The sequence below is a fragment of the Lepus europaeus genome, chromosome 5, assembly GCF_033115175.1.
Source record: "Lepus europaeus isolate LE1 chromosome 5, mLepTim1.pri, whole genome shotgun sequence".
Lineage (NCBI taxonomy): Eukaryota > Metazoa > Chordata > Mammalia > Lagomorpha > Leporidae > Lepus > Lepus europaeus.
The window spans coordinates 111,561,162-111,588,962 of NC_084831.1; positions in this window are offsets into that span (position 1 = coordinate 111,561,162).

Consider the following 27,801-nt stretch of genomic DNA (forward strand, 5'->3'; position numbering starts at 1 on the left):
CAAGTATCCTCCATAAACCCTAATGTAGTAGCCTTCAGCACCCAACGTTCTGAAACGGTAGATACACACACTTTTCCCAGAGGTTCACACAACCTTAATCTTCACTCAGCTAATCTTAACTTTAGCTTCGGCAATTCTTACGCAAGCTCTGACCCTGGGTCTATAAGATAATAATTCAAAAAGTATTCATAGACAAAGGACCAGCTCGGCTGAGTGCTACCATAGCAGCCTTTTGTAACTTTACAATAACTTTAGCCCGGTCCCAATAAAGTCGGATCACTTTATTCATTAGGAAGTTTATTAGGAGATATCATTATACCCATGCTTTCAGAAATCCCTATGTAGCTATAGTGCTTATGTGTGTATACATATAAATGTGTGTGTGTGTACACACACATGTGTGTGATTTTGATCCCGAGTGACGTCTGGTGAAATGGACTTAATGGCATCGTGTCGTTAACACATTCTCTGCAGAAGAGGTTGTGTGACATGGACAGCAATGACTGCATTCTCAAAGCCAGATTTGCTTATGTTTTGTCTACAGATTGCACCTGCATGTTTATGAGGGATACTATTCTGTGCTTTGCCTGTTATATTCACTTATTTCTAGTAGGTGTGATACAATCAGTGTTTTGTCCATGCACCCTTATGGATGAAGACCAGGAAAAGAGAGAATTTCAGAGAAGTTTGAGTGAGTCACCCATATAATTTTAGGACCCAAGATATTATACAGATGGAGGTGTTAAGCTGTCACTTGGGATACCTGTATCCTATGTTGGAATGCCTGGTTCTAGCCCTGGCTACTCAGCACTGCCAATCCAGCTTCTTGCTAGTTCATCTGGGAGGCAGTAGATGATGCTCCCAAGTACTTACCATCCATGTGGGAGACCTGGATGGAGTTCCTGCATCCTGGGTTTGGCCTGGCCCAGCCCTGGCTGTTGCAAGCACTTGGGGAGTGAACCAGAGGATAGAATATTTCTTTCTCTCTATTTCTATCTGTTTCTCCCTCTCTCTGTCACTCTGCCTTTCAAATAAAACACTAAATTCTTTAAAATTAAACAGATAAATTAAAAAAGGGCAATTCACCCAATTTTACTAGTAATTGCTCCTGAGTGGAAGTAAGGGGGTCTCCAGACATTTGAGGTCCTCCAACAAGGAACAGAGATGTGAAAATAAACAATTAAAACATAGCACTTTTGTTTAAAAAATAACTGGCAAAAAGAACAAATTTTTAAGAAGTTCTAATTATTATTCTCATGGTGACTTGAGAATATATCACAGCTAGCAGACAAGGTCACAATCAAATGAAAGAAGGCAATCATGGAACATGCAAGAATTCATGGAAAATAAAACAACAAGTATTATAATGTAAGTAAGTGACCCTAATTTTACAATGTCAGTGTACTAGCCTGCTGAGATGGCCACAACAAAACACCACAGGCCACAGACCTGGTGACTTGAAGAACAGGAATTTCTTTCTCACTGTTCTAGAAGCTAGAAGTCCAAGACCAAGGTGTTCGCAGATTTGGTTTCTGCAGAGGCCTCTGTCCTGGGCTTGCAGACGGCCATCCTCTTGCACTGGGCTGGCCTTCAGTGTGTGACATCCCTGGTGTTGCTTCCTCCCCTTAGGAGGACACCGGTTCTACTGCATGAGGGTCCCACCCTTCGACCTCGGTGAACCTTAATTACCTCCTCAAAGGCTTTAGACCCAGACACAGTCACCTTGCAGGCTAGGACTTCAATGTACAAATTTGGGGAGCACGCAGTTTAGTTCATAGTCATGGGGAACTGACAAATACTATCTCTAATGAACGGAAAAAGGCATGGATATGTATTTGAGGAACTTCAACACTGACTTAACTTTATTGGATGATCTAGACAGTCAAAGGGGGAGCTGGGTGCCTAAATCTTATCTAGGGAAATAGTCACTGGGTGTCATTCCAGGTTGGCAAGTGAACAAAGAGTGACAGGAGCAGACTATGCATCAGAGTTAACGGCTGAAAGAGGCAAAGTCTCACCAGAGGTGGAAGCACCTCGCTTTTCTTGATGAGCTCTCCTTACTGTTTTAGCTATGTCTGTGTAGTCAATAAAAACTTAGCAAAAAACACTATTTCCAGCATAAAATTGTAATCTCTCTATCTGCCGCGTTGTTTGGCTGGCATTTATGTCCTTTTTTTGTATTTCCAAATATAGAGGCTGCTTTTGGAACACAGGACCGAGAGTCATAAGCTCAGCACTCCTTCGGCATTTCCGGTCTCCTCTCTGCTCTGGTTTGCATGCCTCCCTCATAAGCACGAGTTAGAGAGTGAATCTCCAGCTCAACAGCATTGGGAGGTGGGGCCTAGTGGGAGATGTGCAGGTCATGGGGCCCCGCCCTTATGAATGCGCTAACGGTCATTATAAAAGGGGTTGAGGTTTCAGCTCAGCCTTCTGCTAAGACAGATACTCTCTCTCCTACCATTTCTCTCTCTCCCCTCTCCCACCGCTTCACCTGCTGCCAGCAGCAAGAAGACCCTCCCCTGGATTCTCAGCTTCCCAGCCTCCAGAGCTGTAAGAAATGATCTCTATTCTTTTTTTTTTTTTTTTTTTTTTTTTTTTTGACAGGCAGAGTTAGACAGTGAGAGAGAGAGAGACAGAGAGAAAGGTCTTCCTTCCGTTGGTTCACCCCACAAATGGCCGCTACGGCTGGCATGCTGCGCCGATCTGAAGCCAGGAGCCAGGTGCTTCTTCCTGGTCTCCCATGGGGTGCAGGGCCCAAGCACTTGGGCCATCCTCCACTGCACTCCCGGGCCACAGCAGAGAGCTGGCCTGGAAGAGGGGCAACCGGGACAGATGCCGGCGCCCATATGGGATGCTGGTGCCACAGATGGAGGATTAGCCAAGTGAGCCACGGCGCCGGTCCCGAAATGATCTCTATTCCTTATAAGTCACCCAGTGTCTCTCATGTTTTGGCAGCACAAAGTGGATCAAGACACCCTCTGTCCCCTCCTGGTTTTAGATTTGCAGTTATCTGTTCCCGTGACAGACTACAGGTTCCTTTGAAGGCTGACCTGTGGCTCGTCTCCAGGGGCCTGGACAGTAACTTGGCACATGTAGATGCTCAGATAACCTTTGCTTTTAAAACACAGATCTGTTATGCTCTGCATTTCTGCTCAGCATCTCACCAGTTGTGTCCCAGCTCTGCAAACCAGTGCAGAGACAGTCTCATTAGCATCATTTTAAGGCAAAGCACATGCGTCTCCTTAATGTGGTGAAGAATGGGATGCTAGCAGATGCTACCGGGGATGCTGGAGAACTCTTTCCCCCTTTACGTAACCATGATGGTTTCAACCTTATGTACATTGTCTGCCTTGCTCATTCATCTCTGAATTTCTCCTTAGTGGTACCTATTATGTAATCTTGTAAATTATGTCCTCAAGGAGATTTATAACTGCTCTCAAAGGCGGAGGTCAAACTTGTTACATAAATACAGAATTTATACTAGAAAAACTCTAGAGAATAGAGTTTCCTCTGCCTTGATAAAATTCATGGTCTTGCTGAAAACCAAGCTGGAAATTAATTTTTTGTCAAATACATCATTTTCCCTCATTGCTCAATACCAGGACTGCGGAGGTTTCTTTGCTTCAGTTTCTGATTTATGCTGCCTCGATGGCAGTTCCTGGGACCGCGAGACTAAGTTTCCTGCCAGCCCAACCTCTCCTTCAGTCGGTGAAGCACTCCTTGCCCCCTCCCCCCCCCCCCCTTTCAGGAAGGAATCTCCCGTCGTGGCCAGAGGGCCTCTGTGGAAGAAAGTGGTCATGCTCCCACAGTCTGTTTAATATAAAAGTGACACTGCAGCCCCTGGCCAGAGGCTCTTGTGACCTTTCCCCCTGGGAGTGCTCATGTACTCAAGATCCTAACATTCGGACGCTCAGTTTCTTGTGCTCTTCCCAGATTCCACCAGGGACCAGATCAGGATGGTAGGGAAGAAGAGGCAGAGAATAGAGCTCGTCTCAGGATCTTCCCCATGGGCCTGGGCGAACTCTGAATACTCGATTATTCAAAATATACTTACTGAGAACTTGGGGCTTAGCCAACTCCTGAGTGATTTGAATGCTGCTGCATAAGGTCAGCTGTAGGCAGACATAGAAACACATACCTGCTATGCACCATGTCACAAGCAGTAAGCAAATGATTCGGAAACCGTGCATAAGAGAGGATGAGTAATTACGCCTGCACAGTCTGGGAAATGTAAGGGAGATCCGACCTGCCCAGGCTTTTGAAAAATAAATAGAAGCTTGTCAAATATATAAAGTGGAAGGAAAGTTTAACAGTGGGACTAGCTTGTAAAAATGAAGGTGGTTTTGACTACATGAAACCTCAGGGAATATTTACCATCTGTCACCACATCCATATCTACATTTGCATCCGTGTCATTTTTTAATCCCCATTTAAGGAGCAGCAAATATGCCTTAGGGAAACTCATATCTTTCTGATGTTGAGTTTTTTCATCATTAACTCGGTGTGTCTAGCCATTCATTTAGGTCTTCTTTGTTGTCCTTTAGTTAATTGTAATGATTTCCCCTATAAAGATTTACACATATTTTAGTTCTTTCTATTTTTGGGATTTGCCAATAGATATTAACTTTTTAAACAGTATCATGTCGGGGCCGGCACTATGGTGCAGCGGGTTAATGCCCTGGCCCGAAGTGCCGGCATCCCATATGGGCGCCAGTTCCAGACCCAGCTGCTCCACTTCCAATCTAGCTCTCTGCTATGGCCTGGGAAAGCAGTGGAGGATGGCCCCTGCACCCACGTGGGAGACCTGGAAGAAGCTCCTGGCTCCTGGCTTCAGATTGGCGCAGCTCCAGCCGTTGTGGCCAATTGAAGAGTGAACCATCAGATGGAAGACCTCTCTCTCTGCCTCTCCTTCTCTCTGTGTAACTCTGACTTTCAAATACATAAATAAATCTTTTTTTTAAAAAAATAAAAAGTATCATGTCTATTTGGATTGAGTAGAGGAATGCAATAAACTTTTGTATGTTGTTCTTATACCCATCTACTTTGCTAAATTCTCTTATTTCAGTAATTAGTAAATTACTTCCAATTAAACATGTAGACAATCATGTCATCTGCAAATCATGACTAATTTATTTCTTTCAAATACTTATACCCTTTATTTATCTTCCTTGCCTTGTAAAATTGATTACAACCCTCAATATAACAGTGAACTGGAGGCCGGCACTGTGGCATAGAGGGTAAGGACATCGCCTGCAGTGCCAGCATCCCATATGGGCACCGGTTTGAGTCCTGGCTGCTCCACTTTTGATCCAGCTCTCTGCTATGGCCTAGGAAAGCAGTAGAAGATGGTCCAAGTCCTTGGGCCTCTGCACCCACGTGGCAGACCTGGAAGAGGCTCCTGGCTCCTGGCTTCAGATAGGCGCAGCTCCAGCCATTGTGGCCAATGGGGGAGTGAACCAGCAGATGGAAGACCTCTCTCTCTCTCTCTCTCTCTGTTTCTTTTCTCTATGTGTAACTCTGAATTTCAGATAAATAAATAAATCTTTTAAAAAAATAACAGTGGGTCCAGCACTGTGGTGCAGTGGATTAACGCCCTGGCCTGAAGTGCTGGCATCCCATATGGGCGCCGATTCTAGTCCTAGCTGCTCCTCTTCCGATCCAGCTCTCTACTATGGCCTGGGAAAGCAGTAGAAGATGGCCTGAAACCTTGGGTCCCTGCACCCACGTAGGAGACCTGGAAGAAGCTCCTGGCTCCTGCCTCCTTGCTTTGGATCAGCGCAGCTCTGGCCATTGCAGCCCTCTGGGGAGTAAACCAGTGAATGGAAGATCTCGCTCTCTCTCTAGCTCTATCTCACTCTGTAACTCTTCCAAATAAACAAAATAAATCTTTAAAAAAAATAACAGTGAACTGATGCAATAGTAGCAGGCGTCTTTGTCTTATCCCTGATTTTAAACAGTCCCATTCATTCTCTCCCACCTCCACACCTCACTCTCCCACACTGCTCTCGCTAAGGCTACTATTAACTTCTCTGCTGCTAAATGTAATACATACTTTTCTTAAGTGATAACTTTGTTTGATGTTAGTTGGACCTGACATATTTCATCATCTCTAACCTTGAAAAAGTTCTCTTATTTTGTCCCCTCTGTCTCATATCATCCTTCTATGGTCTAACTACTTCTTTTCAGGAATCATTCCCTTAACATATATCTGTTCCGTAAGAGTTGAGTCTCGGTTGGCACCGTGGCTCACTAGGCTAATCCTCCACCTACAGCGCCAGCACACCGGGTTCTAGTCCAGGTCGGGGCGCCGGATTCTGTCCCGGTTGCTCCTCTTTCAGTCCAGCTCTCTGCTGTGGCCCAGGAAGGCAGTGGAGGATGACCCACGTCCTTGGGCCCTGCACCCGCATGGGAGACCAGTAGAAGCACCTGGCTCTTGGCTTTGGATCAGTGCAGCATGCTGGCCACAGCAGCCATTGTGGGGGTGAACCAACTGAAAAGGAAGACCTTTCTCTCTGTCTCTCTCTCTCACTATCCACTCTGCCTGTCAAAAAAAAAAAAAAAAGAGTTGAGTCTCGTCTCGTCAGCACCCCATCCTGCATATCTTTCACTCTATATCCACCTTAATTGAGGATATCTATTTCATATCTCTGTATGGTACCTGTTAGAAAACACACATTCACACACCTGCCAACTTGACATTTTGCTTATCATATAACTCTCAAACTCAACATGTTCAAAACTGAATTCTTCATCTTCACTTATTAAATGTAATCTCTTTGTAGTCTCCTATTTCCATCAATGGAATCTTCAACCACTTCATTACTCAAACCATAAATCTGACAGTCACCTTATCTCCTTCCTCTCTTTCATTTCCCACATTCAATCCATTACCAAGTATTATTTATTCAAACTCCAAAACATATCTCATATTCACGTTCTCGTTCTTGTATTCCTAGTCTAAACCATCATCTTTTTGTAACTGTGCTACAGCAATAGCTTTCTAACTAGTGTCCTTTTTGTTCCCTTGCAATCCCTTGACAAAGCAGTTCAAATGATATTTTAGAAATATGAACCAGATCCTGGTATTCCCTAGTGTAAGATCTTCAGGGACCTCTCACTGCGCTCAGAGTAAAATCCCAAACCTTAGCATGGTCTACAAGGACCTGATTTGTAGCAACTTCTTCCTTCCTGCAGCTTCACCTTGGCTGCTCATCTCACTCTTGATCCATTAGTCCCTTGGATGTTCCTGTAGTTGTCTGAGAGGCCCAGTTTTCCTGCCTAAAATCCTTATACTTTTAACATTCCAAGAGGGCAGGAACTGTATCTTCCTTGTTCCTAGTTATGTACCCAGGTCCAGACATGTGTGAGTCATTAAATACTTGTTTACATAAATGAATGAATGAATGATGTTTTCTCCATCTGAAATGTTCTCCGCCCCCCACTTATTTTCTGGCTAAATTCTATTCATTTTTTAAATCTGATATCAACCTTCTGCTGCCCTTGACCTACTGCAGGCTCTGCCTTCGCTGGTTGTAGGGGTAGGCAATGAGTTGAGCTGTGCCATCTTCACAGTATCCAGCTCTTCTGATGAACCTGAGTCCTCTCCCCAGATTTTCCTTCCAGGAGGTGGTGAAGAGGACCCTCTTGCTGTCAGGCCAGAGAGCCCCTTGGCCCTGCCTCTTGTTCTCTGATGTATAGAGAAAACATGTCTGCATTAGGAGTGAATGGGGCTGACTTGGAGAGACAGAGAGGAAGACCAAATACCCAGAGAGTTCTGAGAGTGTGCCAGGCTCTGTGTCTAGACGTCCATGCCTGAGGACTTTGCAAAGCCTGGACTGGCAGCTCTTCCTTGCTTCTATGAGCCACCCCAGTGTCTGTTCAATAAATTATTTCCGTAAATTTGTTCATATTGGGTTTCTGTTATTTGTAATCAAAAGATTCCTGTCTAATACACATTCCTTGACCTCTCCATCTAAATCAGGTCCTTCTGCTATGCTCTTTAAAACACAGCCATGCTTTTCCTTCATAACACTTTCAAATTTTAAGTATACACTCGTTTGTGTATTTATTTGTTTAATATAGAACTCCTCATGGAAAAGAGAGACTATTGATTTTGTTCACTACCTTTCAATTGAGCACAGAATGTAGTACTTTACTCATAGCAAGCACTCATTAAATATTTGCTGAAATAATGAGTAAATAAAAGACTTTGTGGCCAATGAGATATGCAGGGGTGGGGGGCAGAAAGGGAGGAGGCTTAGAATGACTCCATGTTTTCTGGCTTTTCCAGGAGGGTGGAGGATGATATCTTTGGCTTATATTGAGAACTTATGAGACACAGCCATTGTTGGGGAGGAAGAATAGGAGCTACATTTGTACCTGAGTTTGAGTTGCTCATGGTACATACGCTGGGGCTTCCAACAAACAGGGCTCCCGTCTGTGTGTAGCTTAGAAGAGAAGTCTGGATTGGAGATATGTTTTAGAGGCCCCCTTTTTTTAAAAAAATATTTATTTGTTTATTTGAAAGTCAGAGTTATATAGAGAGAGGGAGAGGCAAGAAAGGGAGAGATCTTCCATCCACTGGTTCACTTCCCAGATGGTTGCAACTGCCAGGGCTGAGCCAGGCTGAAGCCAGGAGCTTCATCCAGGTCTCCCCTGTGGGTGGCAGGGGCCCAAACACTTGGGCCATCTTCTGCTAATTTTTCCAGGCCATTAGTAGAGAGCTGGATCGGAAGTGGAGCAGCTGGGATGTGAACCAGCGCCTATATAGGACGTAGGCATTGTAGGCTGTGGCTTTACCCACCATACCAGAACCTCAGCCATTAAGAGGGCTTAGATAGTATAGAACATAGGAAGACTTGGGGGCACATGAGAGCCTGCAGGGGCACGAAATGTGAGAGAGAAATAGATGACTGAAGAGAAAGCTCTAAGGAAAAACCCTCTGGGTGGGTCTGGACTCAGAGCGTCCAGTCATTCTCAGGGTGTGCTGAATTCCTCTCATCCCTCTGGGCCAGAAAAGCCACTGGGCTTGGAGGAGTCTCTGGGAAGAAGGTGGTGTGAAGCTGAGTCCAGTATCCTTGACCGTTAGGCAGATTGATGTTCTCTAGAATAGAGCCCAGCTCCGCTAGCCATGACCCCTGCTGATCTGCTTAGAACCATGCGTCCTCCACCCAGGGGCTGTCTGAAGGCATCTAATAGGTTCCAGGAGCTTTGAAAACTTTTCCGTGTGTGTTCCCATTTCATAACCTTCTGAGATGTCAGCTATGACTCTGCCCATTTTACAGAGGAAAGATCAGAGACTGGGGAAGGTAGAAAACATGCCCTGAACCCGGCGTCTGGGAAATCCTGGGCCAGGGTTCCAGTGCCGTGCTCTGTGCAGTGCAGGCTTTCTTTTCAGCTCAGGTTGGTGCCGTATGGAGAGGGAGAGTGGATCTGTCACATGGCAGATATAGGAACAAAAGGTCACAGGGGACAAAGTCAGCAGCCTGAACATTAACCAATTGCCACCGCTTGCCAAACCACTTCTGGGATGACAGAAAGGTCAAGGCCTGCAAACACACCTCACGGGAATCTCTCCCTGCAGTGCTACCACTTACATCTCCGTGGTAACTCCCAGTGGCCCCTCTTCCGGGTCCCCTGTCTAAGCCCACTTGCTCTGTAGCCTTCCAGGGTCCTCTCTGCCCACTGGCAGATCTGCTTCTCAAGCAGTGTCCTTGGTACCCCCTCAAAGACCATGGGAAACAGATCTGGTACTCAAAACTGTCCTGCATTGTGGATTCTTATCCTAACTGTGAGTAGAATCATTCGTCACAAGAAGTAAAGTTTCTGGAAATTTAAAGGCAGTGGCAAAAAAAAAAAAAATTCTCCTCAAAGCAAAAACAAATTTTTGGAAAAATGAGCATGTCTTCAAATACTTTTTAGATGCTATTGCTGATCTGAAGCCAATTTATTAGTTTAGAGACCTAAAACACATTATAATTCATTTTTTTTCCCAAAAAACATCACATCTGGTATATTTGGAAACAAGCAGGCCTAGAGTTAGGAGGGGGGATGGACAAAATACAGGATAAGGGAATTCCATTTCCCCTTGAGTTTTCCAAGAGAACAACAAATGATTCTCAGAAAAGAAAGAAGTCCCTTAAGCCCTACGTTTTTCCAACAGTTACCAAGAAAAATGTGCTCACAAAAGCCATCTTTCCTGGTCAATACCTGATGTATTTCCATGCTTGAGGGAATAGTATAATATCCATATTTCCTCTGCACCCAACACCAGGGCACCCTAGGCTAAGGAGAACCTCATTGCTTGTGTAGAGCAGCCTCATCCAAACCAATGCTCCTTTATAAGTAAAGACGGTGTGAGCCCTGGACAGGGGTCATAATCTAAGCTTCTGACTCAGACAGACACATGGACAGATAAAGGCACTGGGAAACTCTTACCCACATCTCATATATTCATAATTCAACAAAGTTTTCCTCCCTGCTAGGAGTCAAACTAAGGAATGATATAAAGGGGTAAATGGAGGGTCTTCAAAAAGGTCATGGAAAATGAGTATTGGGAAAAAAACTATGGATCACAACATATTTTTTGCACCAAAAATAATCTTACCTTTTTATTCTACTTCTGGTAAATTTTTTGAAGTGCCCTCATATGCTGCCGTGTTTTCCCTGAAGGATCTTGTACACTATTGGCAAAATCTAATAAGCAAACAATCCCGCCTCGGAACAGTGTGCTGAGTGCAAGGACAGGAGGCTCCACCTGCGTGGGAATCTGGCTGGGGTGGGAGCAGAGGCATGGAAGACTTTCCGGAGAAAGGCCCATCTGCACCTGCTTTGGATCCTGGTGGCCCAAGAGTAATTAGCCAAGCAGAGTAGGGAGGGGGGCATTATAGATAGAAGGAATAGTAGATAAAAAAGTAAGCTAAAAAGGAGAACATTTGGCACTTTTCTGGAGCTATTAATAGACCAGTAGACCTCAAGGCATCAGAGGGAGGGAGGGACGGGTAGAGATGAAGCTAGGGAGGAATGCAGCCAGCTCGTGATAAAGGGACTGAATCATTTGGGAACCAGCAAATGTTTCCTGTAAAGGGACAAATACTAAATATTTTAGATGTCTTGAGTCATACAAATGGTCTCTGTCACCACAACTCCATTCTGCTACCATAGCACAGAAAGTAGCCATAGAATGTAAACCAAAGAGTCCACTGGATTTGTTCCAACGAAACTTATTTGTTAAAACAGGGAATGAACTGAAGTGATCTGTGGGCTACAGTCTACAGACCCCTGCTATAAATCACAACTACCAAGAAAGAGGCTGACCCACTCATCAAGGTTTGCCCAGGACTTCTTCAATTTTAGCATAGGAAGTCCAGGTCCTGGGAAACCCCTCAGTCCCAGCTAAAACAGCATAGTTGGTCACCTTATATTGGAAGCTTGTTACAAAAGCAGACTCCCGATCTAGCTCCTGACTCAATCAATCAAAATCTACTGGGGTTGGAAGAACTACAGGTGTTCAGGTGTCATTTATGGTCAAGAAAGTGATCAGGTCAGATTTGTATGTCAGATGATTTGCTCTCAAGGTAGATATTTGTACCAGATACTCCCACGATGAGAAATATGTTCAACGTGACCTTTTAAGAAGATAGATTCAGCTGGGCAGTAGCAATGGGCTGAAGCTGGACATTAACTGGTTTATGCAAATGATTTCTCTCCAACCGATCCATGCCCAGAAGGGATAGAGGTGAGTCCACAGAATCCAACTGTGAGGGCCCTTGGCCAGGCTACAGGAGGGGACATACTGCTGGTACCTTTGGTACCTTCTCCCTTCCTCCATCTCACTGCCACACTCAAATCAACACACCTTCTAGAATGGAGGGGTGAGTGCAGGACTGGAGCCATAAGCCATGTTTCCAGGTAAGGCACAAGTACTGATAAAGAAAATAAGCAGAGTAGAAGATAAACTTTTGGGTCCAGCTGTCAATTTTTGGAAGCTTTTCATGGTCAGCCTTTATCAGCAATAGCTCTAAAAAGCCAGGTCTGAAATTTTCCTTTCTGAAGGAACAGGTGTCTGACTTCGGTTCAGAAATGGCAACTGTTTGGCTTGGGCAAACAAAGAGTTTGCACTCGAAGCACTAATAGTCCTCTCTTTACTTTCCTTAATCAGTCCCTTTTTAATTTGTCTGCACAGTCGTAGAGGAATTTTCCACTCAGTTACAAACAGTGCTTCCCATATTCTGGACTGTTCATTTCCACAGGTGGGTCTTGTCCTAAGAATGTCAATATGTGCAAATCCACATGCACAGTACCGATAATTTGAATTCCATGAAAATTCTTAATGTTTAAAGTGATTGCTCCTTTGTACACAGCAGCATTTGTTTATAAACCATTAAACACATAAGCCATTTGGTGGCATTACTAGTGCCAAATGAAGAGCAATCAGAAATGAAGATCAGGTATATTTTAAGCTGATGGGAAAATAAGTAGCCTTGTAACATTGGACAACAGACCTTGTTCAAACGAAATGCTATTGAACCGAACTGCTGCAGCTGGAGTGTATCCTCCCTGCTTCTCACTGGATGTGTGACTTTGGACACAGGAATCCACCTCTCCAAGCCTCATTTTCTTCATCTGTGAACTAGGAATACTAATTTTTTAAAAACTTTTATTAAATAAATATAAATTTCGAAAGTACAACTTTTGGATTATAGCGGCTTTTCCCCCAACCTCCTTCTCACCCGCAACCATCCCTTCTCCCACTCCCTCTCCCATCCCATTTTTCATCAAGATTCATTTCCATTATCTTTATATACAGAAGATCAATTTGATATATACTAAGTAAAGATTTCAACAGTTTGCACCCACACAGACACAAAAAGTATAAAGTACTGTTTGAATAGTAGCTTTACCATTAATTCACATAGTACAACACATTAAGGACAGAGGTCCTACATGGGGAGCAAATGCACAGTGACTCCTGTTGTTAACAATTGACACTCTTATTTAAGACATCAGTGATCACCCGAGGCTCTTGTCATGAGCTGCTAAGGCTATGGAAGCCTCTTGAGTTCACAAACTAGGAATATTAATAATACTTCTTCCTGTAGGATGGTTGTGAGGATTCTGTGAGCTAGTATATGTGAAATGCATAGCAAACACACACAGTAAATGTTAGCTGTTAATATTATGGATATCAGGAGAATTATTTTACTTTTTTTTTTAAAAAAAGATTTATTTATTTTAAAGGTAGAATTACAGAGAGACAGAAGCATAGGCAGAGAGAGAGGTCCCTAAATGGCTGCAACGGCCGGAGCTGGGCTGATCCGAAGCTAAGTACCAGGAGCTTCTTCTAGGTTCCCAGGATGGTACAGTGGCCCAATCAGGCCATCCTCCACTGCCTTCCCAGGCCATAGCAGAGAGCTAGACGGAAAGTGCAGCAACTGCAGGTGGTGGCTTTACCCACTATGTCCCAGCGCCAGCCCCCAGGTTATTATACTTTTACAGGATTTAATTTTCTCACTAGCAAAATGGTTGAGTTGACTTCCAAGATCTCTCTGTTAGTTACCAATTCTCCACCTGGGGTAGAAAAATCAGCAGGAAAGAGGGGCAAAGCTATGTGGCTCTAGGAAAGGTAGCAGTGCATTGAGAGGCTATTGACAAAGAGATGGAGCATTTATTTTATAAAAAGAGGGAGGAAGAAACAGGAAGGGTATTGTGAGGCTATAGCACAACTGCCTAGCCAGATGGGCATGGCAGTATTTTCTTCATTTCTATATAAAGACTAGCTCAAAAGCTAAGATATTAGGCACTATTTGGAGATATATGCTCAAAACTCCTTGCTGGATATCTCATTCTACAAAGAGGGAATCTGATAGGTTTTAACTTACTTCATCAACATTTTTTTTCGTTTTTGAACAGGCAGAATTAGACAGTGTGAGAGAGAGACAGAGAGAGAAAGTTGTAGATAGTAAGAGAGAGAGAGAGAGAGAGAGAGAGAAAGGTCTTCCTTCGTTGGTTCACTCCCCTAATGGCTGCCACGGCCAGTGCTCCGCCATTCCGAAGCCAGGAGCCGGGTGCTTCCTCCCGGTCTCCCATGCAGGTGCAGGGACCCAAGCACTTGGGCCATCCTCCACTGTCCTCCCGGGCGACAGCAGAGAGCTAGACTGGAAGAGGAGCAACTGGGACAGAACCAGCACCCCAACCGGGACTAGAACCCGGGGTGCCGGTGCTGCAGGTGGAGGATTAGCCAAGTGAGCCATGGCTCCGGCCTAACATTTTTTCTTGTGCAGAAGATGAATGTATTAGTAAAGTCAATAGTACACTGCACTTCATTTTTACCATCAAAGAAGAATGTGTCTCTATTGTAAAAGCGATAGAAGCTTTGGGAGAAAACAGCTGTGTCATTTTCCAAGCTGTACTCACAAAGAACAGGAATACTGTGCATATCAGACAGTTTCATGGTGATTTTCCAAAAGAAAATTCTGCAACCACAAATTCTATCCATAAAGGAGACAGTGGTAGGTGCTGTTAATTTACTCTGAGCATTATTGAACATTCACTACCATCCAAGTTTTATGCCACATACATGGGAGACAACAATTCCTTTAAAGGCCCTTGTCTGAAAGGCGCTCACAAGGTCACAGAATAATCGAGTATGTCGTTTCAATCTAGTTTCAGTACTGCTAAAATAGAAGTGCGCCCAGGTTGCTGTGGAAAACCTGCGAGAGGCATCTAGTCAGGTTAGGAAGGGCTAGAGACAGCTCCCAGTGCAGATGAGAACTGAGCTGAGTACTGCGAAGCAGGAAGGAAGTTCCATTCCAAACAGATTAAAACAGATCATAGCCTATAAATGATCTATAAAAATAGATCTATAAAATAGATCATAGAACTCTGAAACAATTTAGTTTTTATCTACAAGTGAATTCAAATTAAAGAGTGAGGGGAAATGAGGAGGGGTAGAAGAGGGCCCGGTGATGGTGGGCCTAGTTTAAGGAGCGCCTTGCCAATGAGTTTGGATGTTGTTCTGCAGGCGGTGGGAACTACAGCAAAGTCCAAGTTGGGGAAATGGCACTGTCTGATTTGTACTTTAGAACTGTGGCGTTGTGTGGGATAAACTTGGGAACAGAGAGCCCAGGCTGGAAGAACTCTTAAAGTGCTAAGACATAAACTACAGAACAGCAAGGGCATGGAGAGGAGTAGTGGCTTTTGTCGGTAGAATTGACGTGGTTTTGCCAGGGACTGGACACAGGAAGCTAGTGAAGGGGCCTGCCTGGATAACATGGAAGAGAGTAGCAATGGTTGAAGACAAGAGTGGGTGACATGGTCCCGGGAGAGTATGTGCGGTGAGATGAAAAAAAGATAGAACACGGGCAGGAGATCAAACCAAGAAAGGAGTTGAGAAGAAGCAGCCAAAAAAAGAAGCAACCCATGGAAGAGGTATCAACATCAAGAGAGGCAGAAGTGTCAAGCAAGAAGTCAACAGTGTCTAAGTTTTGGACTTTGCAATTCAGAGGTAGGTTTGATCCAGTCCAGAATAGCATCAGTGAAGCAAGGATGACATAAGCCAGACTGCAGTGGGTTGAGGGGCCTGGGGGGTGAGGAAGTAGAGACAGACAGAGGCTGCTGTCCCAAGAGGCTTGGTCTGAAGGGGAGGCAAGATTTACAGAGGTGCCAAGTTGAGAGAGGAATTTTTTAAGGACAATGAAAGATCTGAGCACACCTATATGGAAGGCAGAGGAGTCATCAGAAAGGGAGGGACTAAGGACAGAGACTGGGTATAAGGGGGTCTTCTCTGACCATGGCCACACTGCTCCTCAAAGGAGTGAGTTTTCTGTTATGGAGGCTGGAGGAATAACCCCTTCTTTGATCAGCTTGCTGGACACAAGGACACCTTCTTTTTTTTTTTTAAAGGATTTTTATTTATTTATTTGAGAGGTAGAGTTACAGGCAGTGAGAGGGCGAGACAGAAAGGTCTTCCCTCCACTGGTTCACTCCCCAAATGGCCGCAACGGCCGGAGCTGCGCCAATCCAAAGCCAGGAGCCAGGTGTTTCCTCTCAGTCTCCCACGTGGGTGCAGGGGCCTAAGCACCTGGGCCATCTTCTACTGCTTTCCCAGGCCACAACAGAGAGCTGGACTGGAAGAGGAGCAGACGGGACTAGAACCGGCGCCCATATAGGATGCCAGCGCCGCAGGTGGAGGATTAACCTACGGTGCCACGGCATCAGCCTCACAAGGACACCTTCCAGCTCTAAGAGTCTTCAGGAATTCATGGAGATTTCAGTATGTGCATTGTTGTATGCTAACCTAGTGAAACATGCAGATAAAGTCATGAACTGAATCACCAAGTCTGGAGTAGAGGTTGTGGACCCTCGGCCACTTCCAGCCACCTCTGATTCAAAGAGCTCAGGGACTGAACTTGAGAGTCTTTCAGGACAGAGGTACCCAGCAGGCCAGCTACCTCCTTAGCCACTTTGCTGTTTTTCTTAAGGTAGAGCCAGGAAAGGCCACTTCTCTCCAAATTCTAAAGCAGCATTTGGCTTCAAATCCTGTAACTTTACTTCAAGAAAATCCAGTTCAATGAACCCAATGTCTATTGTGTGACTACTGTGCACCAGGCTGCCTGCTGATGGGGACACAGTTCCTGACCCCAGGAAATTGAGTCTTTACCCCATCATTTACCTTCTCTGGGAACTGGTGATACAGAGAAGAGGAACAGGTGAAACGACAAATGTGATATTCTTAAAACTCTGTTTACAGATCCCTTGGGTTCTCTGATGAAGGAAGGCAGTGGAGGAAGAAGGAGGTGACCCAGGCTGCCCCAGCCAGTTCAGCTCAAGTAGCTCTACCTCCATTTGTCTTATATATTTTGACTGTCATAAGTTTTTGTTTGAATCAAGAGTCCCACTACTAGGAGATGCTTAAAACCCTGCCAAAGTAATGTTTGCTCATTAAAACCAAGAAAGGTATAATTCCTGATACTAAGAAGGACCAAAAAAGAAGGTCAGAAATAAAAAATAAATAGCCAGATTAATTTGCTCTTCCAAAAGCCTATTAATGAATTAATTCATCCAAAAAAGAATCCAAATACATAGCAGAAGCCATTGTGCCAGTTTCATGTTGGGCAGTGGGGAAACAGGTGAAAAAAAAAATTGGTCTCTGCTCTCAAGGACCTCACTGGGAGACAGGGAAATGGTCAGTCTCTGGGGTGGAAGTGTCACCATCAAGATGTGGATCAAAGATGGCAGAGAGACAAAGGGAAAGCGTGTCAGCCCGCTCTGACAAGTTGGGAGTGCAGGGGAAAACTTCAAAGAAAGCTGTTGGAGCTGAGTTCCAAAGGATGTGTGGGGGGTTGCAAGGAGTGGGAGGAGGAAGCGTGTGCACCTGTTCACATGGCTGCGGCAGGGTTGCAGGGAGAGGAGGACCATCAAACACTGGTGCTCAGGAAATGGGTGGGGATGAGCTGGGTGAGCGATCCTCAGCTTTCTGCCCTGGCCTAACCTGGGCATTTCTGAGGCCATAATAGAGTTAGGGGCTTCAGTAGCATGTCCTTCTGATACTGCCACCTAGTGGCGTTATTTAATCGGGCGTTTCCTGGTGAGCCGGGAGCCCTCTCTATCTTCGTACTGATTTTAGAGTTGAGGAAACAATTATGGACGAGTGACTTCTCCGGGAACACATAGCTTGTGAGACCCCAGCACCAGCTCTACTATGATTCTGTTTGGTCTGTCCTCTTGCCGCCTACACGCTCTGGCTCTAGCAGGCTGATGTTGAAGATAGTTTGGTGGTTTAGTTTGGTGATGGCCTCTGGAGTGTGTCCTCATCCCAGGCTTTGGAGGGGCGGGGCACTTTAGGAGAGAAGCAAAGTGGGAGTGAGTCACTGAGGCAGAGAGGAAAGAAGAGGGGACTTCGAGCATTTCATGAAAATGGAATTGAAAGAGAAGTGTGGATCCCCTATGTTGAGAAAGGTAGGGTGGGGGCTGGCGCCATGGCTCACTTGGTTAATCCTTCGCCTGTGGTGCCAGCATCCCATATGAGCGCCGGGTTCTAGTCCCAGTTGCTCCTCCTCCAGTCCAGCTCTCTGCTGGGGCCCCAGGAGGGCAGTGGAGGATGGCCCAAGTGCTTGGGCTCCTGCACCCACATGGGAGACCAGGAGGAAGCACCTGGCTCCTAGCTTCGGATCAGCGTAGCTCCAGCCGTAGAGGCCATTTGAGGGGTGAACCAATGGAAGGAAGACCTTTCTCTCTGTCTCTCTCTCTCACTGTCTAACTCTATCTGTCAAATAATAATAATAATAATAATAATAATAATAAAAGAAAGGCAGTGTTGGGGCTCTATAGCCATCTCCTCTCTGAAGAAGAGAGGGGCTCAGGGATTCCCATGGCCATGGCCAACAGAGGATGCCAACAGCGTCTCAGGAACAGGGCTAGAGGCTTTGTAAACACCTGTCAGTTGTTACAGAACGTCCCTCAGAAAAGTGCATTCCAATGTGATTCTCAAATGAATAAAGATTCTCTGTTGAAGCTGACAATTTACAGGCAACATGTTTTGTTTCGCCATCTGGTGTCGCAGCATTTGCTGTGGTTTCAACCTCTCTCTGCAGTCGTCCTGGCTAAACTTCCTATGTCACTGCTGGGCATACTGCATGGTGCCTGTCTAGATTACATATTTTGCAAATACGCTGTACGCACACTGTTGTTTTATATCAAGCAGCTAATGCAACATGGGGTTTTTAAGACGTCACAGGAAAATCATAGGAGCAATAAGGCAAATGGGACCGATGCAATCGAAATAAAAGAGGAACTGGAGAGTCAAAGGAGTGGAGAAGAATCTGTGTATTCACAAGAACTCTGGGCAAAGGAGGGCCATGAGATCGAGCCTAATCTTTGGTTTTAGCATCCTGTAGGCCTGCAAGAGACAAGAACTGCTACTTGCTGAGCCCTAAAAGGACATCGAGCAGTTCAAACATTGCCAGGTGCTGTCAGGTGGACATCTTCATCTTCATCGAGTAGAGGAAACACAGGTCTGTAGGAGCTGTTTGACTTTCCTGGGGTCACGCAGCTATTATATGAGAGGAGCGCTCCATGAAATAGCGCAGGCCTAAATTAGTTCATTGCACCACATGCTGTCTCTACTCCCTCCTGCTTTTATTCCCCAAGCATCTCCAGCATCCTCCTAGCATGCAGGAAAGAATATTTTCTGGATGGTAGTAGGGAAAGCAGGGCCAAAGAATAGTATATGAAAGGCCCTGGCCAGAGTGAGCTTAAAAAGTAACTTCTCTTTCTCCCCTACCCCTGCCAACTTCCCAATTGAAAAATTCCCCTAGTTGTTTCTGAATGTCCCACATTTGAACCCAGGGTATGTGGCTAGGGCTCAAAGCCCTGGACCCTCTGCTTGCACCCATCCTCCTAAATGCACAAGAGGTGGAGGGAGGAAGGGAGGAGATGCTGGGGGCTGCTTCTAATTAGCCTGCACTGCCCGTCAAAGTGAGCTGTCCTCTGTGGACCATTAGATGTTTCCCATGGACCCACCATCTGGCTCGGTGAAGTGTAGAGCAGCTGCTTTCTCTCTCCACCCCCTCAGCTCTCATCTCAGGGAGCAGGCCAGTGGTGGGTGCTGCACACTTGGTCCTCTGTACCTCCAGCTCTCAGCAGACAAGGCCAGCTTGAGGGTGTGGCACTGGCAGTGCCCTGAGGTTGGCTCAAAGGTGGAAGCAACCTCGATTTTCCAGCCACTCCCAGGGAAGACGTTCTAGCAGTAAGGAAGCCCTGACTTGACTTGGAACAGTGTGCAGAACAAACCTGGGGTGGAATCAGGCTGAAGCCGGGAGCCAGAAATCCAGTCCAGGTCTCCCGCTTGGGTGGTAGAGACTCAAGTGCCTGAGCCATCACCTGCTGCTTCCAAGGATGCACATTAGCAGGAAGCTGGATCAGAACTAGAGCTGGGACTTGAACCCAAGCATTCTACTATGGGGCATTGGCATCCCAAGAGGTATCTTAACCACTATGCCCAAAGTGCCACAAGCCTGCCCCTGTTACTGTGTTTTTAAGTGAATTGACACTGTGCAGAGACAAGCAAGGGGAGGGGCTGGCAACACCAAGCTCAGACAGGATCATCAGCTGGAAAGGAGAGAGTGACTTTCCTGTTCTGTGTCTTTAGGCCTCATCTTTCTTGCTGAATGTCTCCAAGTTCCACTCATTAACAAGCATTCAGTTTATTTACCTACTGTGTGCCAGGTACCGTGAGAGCCACCACTGCTGGCCTGACCCATCTCTCGGCCAGGAGACAGTGTGCATTCTTGTTTAAATGTATAGGGAGGGGGGCCGGCACTGTGACGTAGCAGGTGAAGCTACCGCCTGCAGTGCGGGCATCCCATATGGATGCCAGTTCGAGTCCCGGCTGTTCCTCTTCTGATCCTTCTCTCTGCTATGGCCTGGGAAAGCAGTAAAAGATGGCCCAAGTCCTTGGGCCCCTGCACCCATGTGGGAGACCCGGAGGAAGCTCCTGGCACTTGGTTTCGGATTGGTACAGTTCCATCTGTTGAGGCCAACTGGGGAGTGAACCAGCAGATGGAAGACCTCTTTTTCTCTCTGCCTCTCCTTCTCTCTCTGTGTAACTCTTTCAAATAAATAAATCAATCCAAAAAAGTAAAAAAAAAGAAAAATGAATGCATAGGGAGGGTGCTATGAGGACAGAGAAGAAGGCGTGTGAATGACCTCTGGGTTAGATCTTAAGGGGTGTAGGGTTTTTTCTGGCTCAGAAGGGGAGAGATGAATGCAAGAAAATGAAACAATAACTAACAACTGGATGTGCTTTTGTTTCATGCACTGCTTTCTCCTAAGTCCTCTCATTTGATCTGCAAAACAAGTACTTCAAGTAGGGAAGGAAAATGTGACAGTTCTGGCCCATGGTAGTTACCTTACATTTTTAAGTGATTGAGATGGCCAAGCTAATGAACATCTTCATCATCTCACATAGCCACTCCTTATATGTATGTGTGTGTGTATGAAAGAGAAATCGAGGTCTTCTCTCAGCAAGTACTCGTTAGAGTACTCAAGTACTCGTTAGAGCATTGTTAACTCCAGTCACCGTACTCTCCCTTGGAGCGCTGGAACTCATTCATCCTGTACAGCTGAAACTTCACACTCTTTGACCAACACCTCCCTAGCCCCCCCCCCTTCTTGATAACAATAATTCTACTTTCTGCTTCTATGAGTTTGACTCTTTCAGATTCCACATGTCGATAATATGCAGTCTTTATCTTTGCGTGTCTGCTTATTTCACTCCAGGTCACAATTGGCAGGATTTCCTTCTCTTTAGGCTGAATAATATTCTTCTGTGTGTGTGCTCCATAGCAACATCTCTTCAATGAAGGACTATATACACAACAGCACTCCTGTAAGATTATAATGGAGCTGAAAAATTTCTGTGGCCTAGTGACATCATAACTGTTGTATTACTCATGTTTTAGTGGTGATGCAAGCTTATTGTGCTACTGGCCATGTAAAAGTAAAGCAATACAATTATAAACAGTTCATAGTACTTGATAAAGATAAGAAATGACCCCACAGGGGCCAGTTAACACCCTGGCCCGAAGCTCCAGCATCCTGTATGGGCGCCAGTTTGAGACCCGGCTGCTCCACTTCGGATCCAGCTCTCTGCTGGATCAATGGTCAAAATGGCTGGAGCTTGACCAGGCTGAAGCCAGGAGTCAGGCCCTTCTTCTGAGCCTCCCATTTCATATCCTGACTATTGTGAATGATGCTGCAATCAACAGTAGAGTGGAGATAGCTCTTTAAACATTTATTTTGTTTCCTTTGGCTTTTTACCCAGCAATGGAATTTCTGGATCATATTTCTATTTTAAAAACTTTTTTTAGGAAATATTGTTTCCCATAATTACTGTACCAATGTACAATCTCACTAACAATGTACAAGGCTTATCTTTTCTCCACATTATTGCCAGTACTTGTTTTCTCATGTCTTTTTTTTTTTTAAGATTTCTTTTTATTTGAAAGGTGGAGTTCAGAGAGGGAAGAGAGAGATCTTCCACCCACTGGTTCACTCTCTCAAATGGGTGCAATTACTAGGATTGGGTTAGGTCAAAGCCAGAAGCCAGGAACTCCATCTGGGTCCCTGACTTGGGTATGGAATTTGATAGGAGTTGCATCGGGTCTATAGGTTGCTTTCAGGGCCATCTTCTGCTGCTTTCCCAGGTGCATTACCAGGGAACAGGATTGGAAGTGGAGCAATAACTGGCCTGACAGAGGATGCCAGCACTGCAGGCATTGGCTTAACCTGCTCACTCCCAGCCCATCTGTTGTCTTTTTTATTATAGCATTCTAACAGGTGTGAGGTGCTACAGCATTGTAGTATGATGATTAGTGAAGATGAGTAACTTTTCATATACCTATTGGTCATCTGTATGTTTTCTTTGGAGAAATGTCTATTCAGATTCCTTGTCTATTTTAAAACGAGGCTTTTGTTTTTGCTTGTTTGCCTGTTACTGAGTTGCATTCTTTATATATTCTGGAAATTACTTCCTTAACAGATTATGGTTTGCAATTTTTTTTCCAATTTCATAGGTTGTTGCTTCATCCAATTGATTGTTTCCTTTGCTGTATAGAAGCTTTTTGGTTTGATGTAAACCCACTTGCTTGCTTTGCTTGTGCTTTGAGTTCATATGCAAAAAATCATTTGCCTAGACAAATGTTAAGAAGTTTTCTTCCATGTTTTCTTCTGATAGGTTTTTTTTTTAAATTTATTTATTTGACAGGTAGAGTTATAGACAGTGAGAGAGACAGAGAGAAACATCTTCCTTCCGTTGATTCACTCCCAAATGGCCGCCATGGCTGGCGCTGTGCTGATCCGAAGCCAGGAGCCACATACTTCTTCCCAGTCTCCCATGCAGGTGCAGGGGCCCAAGCACCTGGGCCATCCTCCATTACCTTCCATGCCACATCAGATTGCTGAACTGAAGAGGAGCAACCGAGACTAGAACCTGGCACCCATATGGGATGCCAGCACTGCAAGCAGAGGATTAACGAAGTGAGCCACAGAGCTGGCCCCTCTTCTGATAGTTTTACAGTTTGAGTTTTACATTTAAGTCTTTAAGCCATTTTGAGTTAAGCCATTTTAGTATTGGTGTGAGATAACAATCCAATTCCATTCTTTTGCATATTTGATGTCCAGTTTCTCCAACACCACTTATTGTAGAGACTATTCTTTCTCCATTATGTGTTCAGGCAGTCATTAGTGTGTGGATTTATTTCTGGACTCTGTATTCTGTTCCATTTTCTCTATATGACCATTTTTTTTTTAGTTTTAATTCATAAGATGTTCTTTTTTTATTTATTAAACTTTTATTTAATGAATATAAATTTCCAAAGTACAGCTTATGGGTTACAATGGCTTCCCCCCTCCCATAACTTCCCTCCCACCCGCAACCCTCCCCTTTCCCGCTCCCTCTCCCCTTCCATTCACATCAAGATTCATTTTCAATTCTCTTTATATACAGAAGATCAGTTTAGTCTATATGACCATTTTTATACCAGTACCATACTCTTCTATAGCTTTGTAATATATTTTGAAAGGAAAATATGTGATCTTCTAGTTTTATTCTTCTTGTTAAAGATTGCTTTGTGTTTTTAAGGTATTTTATGGGTCCACATGAATATTAAGATTGTTTTAGGGGCCAGTAGTGTGGCTCAATGGGTTAAAGCCACAACTTGTAGCACCAGCATCCCACAACGGCACCAGTTCAGGTCCTGGCTGCTTCACTTCCAATCCTGCTCCCTACTAATGCATTTGAGAAAGCAGTGGAAAAGGACCCAAGTGCTTGGGCCCCTGCACCCATGTGGGAGACTCAAAGGGAATTCCTGATTCCTGTCTTCAGCCTGGCCCAGCTCTGGATGAAGCACTCATTTGGGGAGTGAACCAGCAGATGGAAGATCTCTCTGTGTCCCTCCTTTTCTCTCTCTGTAACTCTGCCTCTCAAATAAATAAATAAATCTTTTAAAAATCATTTTCTTATTTTGTGAAAAATGTCATTGGAATTTTGATATGAATTTCGTTGGCTATACAGATTGCTTTAGGTAGTAGGGGCATCTTAACAGTATTAGTTTTTTAAAAAACCCATGAACATGGTATATCTTTTCATTTATCATATAGTTTTTGTTTCTTTCATCGATATTTGTGATTTTCAGTGTATAGATTTTTCACTTCCTTAAATTTTTATAAATATTTTATTATTCCTGATGCTATGTTAAGTGGTATTGTTTTCTTAATTTCTTTTTCAGATAGCCCATTATTAGTATGTAGGCACACTGATTTTTAAAGACCAGTGCTGTGGCTTAGTGAGTAAAGCTGCTGGCTGCAGTGTCAGCATCCAATATGGGTACCAGTTCTAGTCTCAGCTGCCCCACTTCCAATCCATCTCCCTGCTAATGCTCTTGGGAAAGCAGCAGAAGATGACCCAAGTGCTTGGGCCTCTGAACCCACATAGAAGACCCAGAAGAAGCTCCTAGCTCCTGACTTCAGACCAGTCCAGCTCTAGCTGTTGTAGCCATTTGGGGAGTGAACCAGCAGATAGAAGCTCTCTCTCTCTCTCTCTCTAACTGTGCCTTTGAAATAAATACATAAACAAATGAATAAATAAATAAATAGTTTTTAAAATAATTTATCTGTATGATTACATTTATACAAAATTCTAAGAAATTCAAATTAGTGTATTACAACAGAAGGTACAACAATGGTTGCTTGTTGATGAATGTGAGGTAACAAAAAGACGATGAGTTGCAAAGGTACACAACAGATCTGTTGGGGTTAAGGCACATGTTTTTTGTCTTGATTTTAGTGATGTGATATGTCAAAATTGTCAAATTCCACACCTTAAATGTATGCAACTATAACTCTATAAAACTATTTCTCAATGCTTAAATATAGTAAAATTTTTAATTTGTTTTTTTAAAGATTTATTGAAATTGAAGAAGAGTGACAGAGAAAAAGGAAGAGATTGAGAAAGAGAGATCTTTCATCTGTTGGTTCACTGCCCACAACACCCAGGGCTGATCCAGGCAAAGCCAGGAGCCAGGAACTCTATTCAAGTCTCTCCCACTGGCAAGCTGGCAGCCTAAGTGGCAGCTTAACCCTCTTTGCCATAATGCCAGCCCTTCCTTTAAATACTTTTATCACTTTTCTTTTAATCTTTGTAAGTGTAGTACAATTTGTGGTAAAAATATACACATTTCTGGTCGGATAGGCAGTTGATCTAGCTGGCTGTGCAGTGCTGTGCAGTCCAGATGACTGCATGCATGATCGATGGCTTACTGGAGGGAAGGAATTGTATGATTCGGCATTCTCCAGACCAAAGTTTAACGTGCACATGAGTTGCTCTCTAGAGCTGTGTGGTTCAATATTATTAGGCATGACTGAATTAAAAGTTAATACAATTTTAAAGGTCTCAAGTATTCAACAGCCACATATGGCTAGTGGTTACTGTACTGGATAGTGCAACTAGAGAACATGTATACCTCTGCAGAAAGTTCTATCAGATACTGTGGTCTGTGGACCGATATTATTAGCATTAGCTAGGAGCTTTTTAGAGATCTAGAATCTGTCCTTCCATGGGGATTTCATGCACATTAAACTTTGAGAAACCTTCATCCAGACAGTCTAGTCACAGTGGATTTTGAAGTAAAAGGTGATTTAGTGTTGGTGATGTTGAGACAAGGGACTTGGGCCCTTCCTCCGAACTGCCAACTCAGAGTTAAGGAAAACAAAGAGAGCATCTTGAATTGAGGCTTGATCATGGAAAGAACTAGAACACTATGGGGGACAGGTACAGAACCCAGGAAAGTAAGGCTTGGTCACAGGTGACGGTCCCTTGGCCAAGATCAGAAGCAGGTACAGCAGAACTGGAATGGCAGGAGGTGCAATACAATTTCATTTTCACAAGCAAGGATGGGGAAGCCAGGGTTCCAGTGTAGAAGCTGGAATACTTAAACACATAGCATCACTTAAACACATAGCAGCTATTGGCTCTGACTTTTTCTTCCAGTCATGCGGTTCCCAAATCTCAAAGTACTTCCACTCCGTGTTCACAGATAGCCTAAGAAGCTCAAAGGGCTTCCTGCATTTGTTCTTCAGTCACTGAGCCCTCACTGGGCACCAGGTATTGTGCTAGGTGAGGAGACTTTAACTAGAAGTCTGACTGAGGAGAGCACAGATGTGCACCCTCTGGACTCTGAATAGACATCTGATATCCAATCTGCACCCTCCTACCCTCCTTCTTCCCCTTCTAACCTTGAATAAGTGGGTCAGGTACTATCTCATACTTGAACTGGTGCCGCACATTCACAGACCTTAAAACTGGACCTCTGCTGTGTTGGGCTTCCTCAGCTCCATGCTGTCACTGAACAAGATTTGTCTCCTGGGGCTGCATTTGGTCACCCTTCTTTCAGCTCTACTCTTCTCAAAGCCTCAGCAAACGAGTGTTTTTTAATGAAGATCATTGCCCTGGGCTGTTTTGACCTGGGTCCTTTCCTGATGCCTTTCACAATGGCCTCAGCCCTGCTGGGTAAGCTTGCTGGTTGCTGTGTGTGCTTGTCTCTACTTGATGTGCTTTGCACATTTCTTGACATTGTTTTTTTCCTGCTTTCAAATCATTAGCAAAGATATTAAATAAAACCAGACCGGACCCCGCTCTCCGGGGACATGCGCTCAGTCCCTGCTCTCTGCTCGCTGGCCCTGGTTCGGGGGACTTGTATCATTACCCTTTATTTATGATCTCCCAGCCAGTTGTTGCGTTCATGTGACAATGTTCTCCTCCAAGGCATTCTGAGCTGGCCTCAGAGTGGAAATGGCGTGGCAGGCTGAGCAAAGCGCTTTACCCAAGTTCCAAATCCTTTGCTAAAGACCTGGCCTCACTCTGTTTTTCTCCTCTGCCGAGCCTCTTGAACTCACTTCTTTCCATAAATCCTTTGTGATTTTATCTTTTCCAGATGTGAATGGATTTTCACTGTTAACATCTGTTTTATTACTGTGGCTGTCCAATTTACTGGCCAGTAATTTCCACAATTAGGTTTCTTTTGCTTTCCTTTTTGAACATTAACACCGCATTTATGGCATCTTCTCACTCGCTGCCCATGGTTTTCAGCTCCCCTTTTAAATTTTCCAATATTTTTTCAGACTTTTGGACTTTAACTCAGGGTGGTGATGCTCAAGGCTCCACCTTCTTGGAGGAAGATGTTAGCACCAGTGGAGGCATAGCCTAACCTGAATTTGGAGCTATTGCTCTTTAAAACCACATTGGCAATTAGGTATCAGGTTGTTTCTTTAAAAATTTGTTGTCTCACTCCCAGAAAACGAGGAAGGATCATTGTAAGGATGATGGGATACCAGCAGTAACTCTACTATCTACAGGCCACTCATCTAGTCAGCCAGGTACATAGAATAGAGCAAAAAGCAAAGGCAAGAACACCCCAAACATTAAAAAAAAAAAAAAAAAAAACAGCAGCAGCAGCAGCAACAAAACAGAAATAGCAGAGAACATTCCAGGGAAAAGCAGAATGGTCAGAAAGAGACCAGGAAACGCACATATTGAGTGACACCAGCATTCCACACTGCGTGAGCTCCTGGGTGTCATCCGTGGGTGTTCCTGGGTCCTCCTCAGAGAGCGAGACGAGAGTGCTCTCCGGTTGTCCGAGGCACTGCCCGTAGCAGCACTTACTCTGGAGTCTCTTGGGTCTGCTCTCCAAAGGCCCTGCTGTCAGAAGGCTTAGTATCATATGATTTGCAGGAAGAGGAGAGAAG